We start from the raw sequence: 5,609 nt of genomic DNA on the forward strand, positions 1-5,609 counted from the left end.
GAAATACAATGTTGTATCAGTCAGATTTCAACCAGGGAAATAAAATGAGATATAGAGAGAGATGTATTGCAAGGCAAGTTCTGAAACAGCCTTTCAACTTTTGAATCAGGCCCAACCAGATCATCTAGAATAATCTCCCTTGAAGTCAACTGATTATGGATTTTAATCACATCCACAAAGTTCCTTTAGTTCCTTTACAGCAACACCCAGACTCAGATTTGACTGAGTAATGAGGGACTGTAGCCTGAGTAAGTTGACTCATAGAACTGACCACCGCAGTGTGTTTGAACGCACATGTGTGTGTGTGTGTGTGTCTGTGTGTGTGTGTACAGGGCTGCGGATAACAGGAGTAAAACGAGACCTCGGTGAAAACTAGAAGTAGAGGGAGGTGGAAAAAAAGAGAGAGAAAAAAATTTTAAAAAAGAGCAAATATTAAAGAAAGAGAAAAAAATATTGGAAATGGATAAACCAAAGCATGGTGAAAAGTATGGGAGGTGATGAGAAGAGAGCCTCCTTCTCCCAGACCAGGGCCTAGGGGGATTTGTCTTGTCGTCCGTCCGCTGTTCACCCCTTATGTGGTCAGGAGCCTGTTTGATTCCAGAATGTATTTAAAGGAAGAAGTTGTGTAAACACGGAAATAAGGTTTCCACGAGATTTTGAGCTAAAATCTAAAAGTCTGACTAACTCCAGTATTTTGTGTGTGAGGCGGTGGCTTGGGGGGGAGCGTGTTAATTGTTAATTTTCCTGTCGAATGTGATGGAAACAGCAAGTGCAGTCAGCCAGCAGTCCAGGCTTCCAAATGAAGAGGATAAGGCAGTGACAGGTTTAGGATATTTATAGGGCATATCATGCTGTAGGGCGCATGGAATGAGGACATCTTCAGGTTCAGAAAACTTCTGAAAAGCTTTAAACGTCCTGCTTGTAGCAGAGACTATGACGGGCAGCAAAGAGCAGCGGGATGGAAAGTCTTGTGGGGGTCAGTGCCCTCGCGGGAGCCTCCCAGGCCACCCCAGCCCGGGTTTCCTCAGCCATCAGGCCAGACCCCTCCCTGGAGAAGTGATGCTCTGACAGGGGCAGCCCTCACCTCTTGGGGTCCCCGGCAGCCTCCCTGACAGCACCCCTGTCACCCCACTTGACGCAGCACGTCCCTGCTCAGCTCGGAAGCCGGCCCCCACTTAGCTCCCTTGACCCCTTTTCCTCAGATGGCTTCAGACACTGTGATGCATCAATGACTCCTTCCTTCTCCAATATCTTCAGCTGTTCTTGCGTCTACTGGTCCTTTCTCGGAGCCTTGTAAAAATAGACCCTGGTGTGGATGTCCTCGGTGAGCCACAGTTTATTTTGCCATATATGAGTATTTAATTTGATTAATAAACACATAATGCACTTTTTTAAAAAAAATACAAAACTCTATATAGAAATAGAAACTAAAAGTTCAAATCTAAATTAAAACAAGACCTATCTTAAGAAGATGGTAATAAATAAAATCTAGTGGGCCCCCTCCAAGCCCCAGGTCAGCGAAACCAAGCACAGACTCTAGTTCCTATTTCCTGTGAATGCCTGGCTTGCCCGGAAAACCAGTTTAAATGCAGTTGATCACTCGTCACCAGCTTCCTTCCTCACTCTTAGGCCCTCTGACTCCCTCGTTCCTAAGCGACCACCTGCTCCCTCTTTGTAAGGCACCCCTAGGTAAAAGGGAAACAATGTCAGCCAATCAGAACATTTCCCCATTTGCTTCTGCTACAGGAGCTTCTGCTTTCGCCCCCTTGGCAGAGCTTTCCCGATTCGGGAATCACTCATAGCTCTGGGATCCTAAATTCCATGCAAGGTTTCTTTTTGACCAATGGTATTCATTATACACATATAGTTTAACATTTTAAGGTCGCTTAGAGTTGTCCTTTCAGGATGTAAATTTATCAGTAAAATTACAGATAGATATTGCACCCTCCATTTTCTCAGCCCCTTGACTGCTGGATGCTGCTAGCTCCATTGATGTCCCATAGAGCCTTTTAAATAATTTTAAATTTAGAGAAAGAGCATTACTGCTTTCATACAGTAACAGAAATGATGAGGAGTGAATTCATGAAGAACATACTTCATAAAAAAAATAGCAATGTTGTAAAATTTAACAGCACCTCCAAGGCAAATTCCCAGATAGTTTAGAGTTTGACAATTGTGGTGCTTAATGATTTATGCAAAGCCGTAATTACACTGATAATGATTCTGATAGGTTCCTTGGACATTTTCTTTTTACTGTGTCCTTTCCATGATGTAATTTTCATCATTTTGAATTAATTGGATTAGATACATAAACAGGTCAGCAACTCGGGGTTTTAGGGTTTTAAAACTTATGTCTGGTTGGGTAGTCAATATGCCACTTCCATGATAAAAATTGATGTTAATTCCTGTGCCAGTTTGAATGTATCATGTCCCCCAGAAAAAGCCATATTCTTTGATGCAATCTTGTGGGGCAGACAGAATAGTGGGGATTAAGTTGGAACATTTGAATTAGGTTGTTTGCATGGAGATGTGCCCCACCCAACTGTGGATGATAACTGATGGGATATTTCCATGGAGGTGTGGCCCCACCCATTGAGGGTTGGCCTTGATCAGTGGAGCCATATAAACGTGCTGACTCAGAGATGGGACGGAGTGCAGCTGTGAGTGACGTTTCGAAGAAGAGCAAGCTTGCTAGAGAGGAATGTCCTGGGAGAAAGCCATTTTGAAACCAGAACTTTGGAGCAGACGCCAGCCACATGCCTTCCCAGCTAACAGAGGTTTTCCGGACGCCATTTGCCATCCTCCAGTGAAGGTACCTGATTACTGATGTGTTACCTTGGACACTTTATGGCCTTAAGACTGTAACTGTATAGCCAAATAAACCCCCTTTTTATAAAAGCCAGTCCATCTCTGGTGTTTTGCATTCTGCAGCATTAGCAAACTAAAACAATTCCTTTTTCCAAAAAACTGCTAAGGTCAAACACCTATCATATCCACTCTTGGCATTTTGATGGCTCGATTCAGAAAACATATCCCTTCTGCTAAAAATTGGCCAAATATATCAAAGAGTGATCAAACACAGAAGCAGCTCTTTGTCTTTAGCAAAGCCACAAATACAGAGTAATAAATATCCAAGCAGTGTTCTGTGGAAAAATAAAGAGTTTGAATTATATGGGTTAAATATGACAAATACAGTTATCTATTAGAATATTGTTTACGTGCTTGATTTTGTGTTTTATTTTATTTAGTCATCTATGACATGATATTGCAACTACTTAGGCAATTATAAATGAGAAGGTCAGGACTTAAATATTACTATTCACTTGTATGAAAGTGAATATTATTCTACTGTAGGTTAATTGACTGGATAATGAATGTGCAAGAGCATTTATGGAATTACCATGGACTTCAAATAGTAAATGAAAACCTGTACACCAATGCCATAATTCCCCAACCAGGTTTTAATTTTGTTTTGTTTTTAAAGAAAATCTGGTCAATATTATATTCTCCCTTAAGTGCAGTTTCATTTATTTGTTAATAACATATTAATTTCTAATGAATTTTCCTACTCATTTACCATGGCAAATACTATTGAAACTTTCAAATTGTAAGTATCCCATATAGCCTATAGCCCTCATTATTACATGCCACATGACAACTTTTTATTCCCACTACGCCCTATCTCATCTATGTTTTTCAAAATAATTGAATTATTTGTCTCTACCTCTTTACCTAAAATGTGTGTCTTAAATGTGAAACTATTCTTGCAAAGTCATCAGTGGCCCCCAATTTGCTGAATCCAATGTTCACTTTTTTTATTAGAGAAGTAGTAGGTTTACAAAAAAATCATGCATAAAATAGAGTTTCCAGATACCACCCTATTATTAACATTTTGCATTAGTGTGGTACATTTGTTACAATTTGTGAAAGGACATTTTTGTAGTCGTCCTATTAACTATAGTCCACGATTTACATTAGTGTTCAGTTTGTGTTGTACAAGCCTATGTTTTTTAAACTTTTATTCTAGTATTGTATATACAACCTAAAAGTCCCCTTTTAACCACATTCAAATATTTATCAGTGCTGTTAATTACATTCACAATGCTGTGTTACCATCACCACCATCCATTACCAAAATTTTTCCATCACCCCAAACAGAAACTCTGTACAATGTAAGTTTCAACTCCCCATTTCCTACCCTTGCCATGACCCCTAGTAACTTGTGTTCTAGTTTCTGACTCTCTGAATTTGCTTATTCTAATTATTTCACATCAGTGAGATCATGCACAATTTGTCCTTTTGTGTCTGACTGACTTTACTCAACATGATGTCCCATGTATCAGGATTTCATTCCCAGTGTTCACTTTTAATCCTTATTTTACAATGCCTCTCTGCCTTGTTTTTATTACCAAGTTACTTATTCTACCTTATCTCCTGAAACTATCTCATTCATGCCAGACACTGAGTTTAATTACAACCTATTTTTACTACCTTGGTAGCTCAGACTCTGCCCGTCCCCCAAACTCTAGGTGTTTTCCTCTAGGACATCCCATGGCCACTGTAGGTACAGTATGTGTAACACAGAACTCACCATCATCCCAACGAACTCACTCCCTCTCTTGAGTTTACTTTCTAATTTGTTGCCACCAGCACTTATCTTGTCAGTCAAGACCCAAACCTGGATACTTTCCGTACAATCTCTTACTCTCAGCAATCTATCAAATTAATTTCCATGTTCTGCAGATTTTGCTCCCTAGATATTTCTTACATTTTCACTCCTATTTCTGGACGACTGCTGATCATCAAGCACATCAGTAACCACTACAGTTGACATCACTGTTTTACCCTGTCTCGACTTGCTCTCCTCCAATCAGCCAACCATGCTGCAACTGGAATGGTCTCCGTGAAATGAAATCTGCCCATGAACTTATCCAGCACCTGAGAAGCATGGTTTTCAGCATGATTTATGATCTTGCTTCTTGTTTCTAGCCTCATCTCCCTGCACGCCTCCCTCATGTCATATGTTGTCCTCGAGCTCAGTTTACCTGCTTGTTGCCTGAACCACAAGGCTGGTTCCTGCTTCCATAGCTTCATCTCTTCCCTCTGCTACCTGGAAATTGTGTTCCCTCCTCTTCTTGGGATGGTCATTTCTTTTCCTTCTTAATCTTCAAGGTTCCGATCAGCTTTGTTTTGCTGACCCTCTTACCTCCAGGGACAGAGTCCCCTTCCACTCCCATGGGATTCGCTGTGCTCCTGTGTCCCAGCAGCAGCACAGAGCATGGAGAACTTCCTTAGAGGCCCTCTTTCCCACTCATCCCTGGAGTTTCTTTGGCTCAGATGCAGTGTCTCTTCAGCAGTGTCTCTTCAGCAAGTTCAGTTGCCAGTGCTGAACTTGCTGCAGAACATGGTAGAAACTCAAAATACAATGATCTTACTATTCATTCAAAACCCTCAGATTCTATGGGTGAGTAAAGCTTGAATTTAGAAAGACACTGTAAAGCATTTTGGAGGTCAGAATCCACTGGGACTGCGACAGTTGCAGAATACACAAATCTCTTAACACTTAATTGAATTTCTAAAGACTGTGATAAAGATAACCTTGAAAACCT

Source organism: Choloepus didactylus, chromosome 16 (assembly GCF_015220235.1).
Source record: "Choloepus didactylus isolate mChoDid1 chromosome 16, mChoDid1.pri, whole genome shotgun sequence".
NCBI lineage: Eukaryota > Metazoa > Chordata > Mammalia > Pilosa > Megalonychidae > Choloepus > Choloepus didactylus.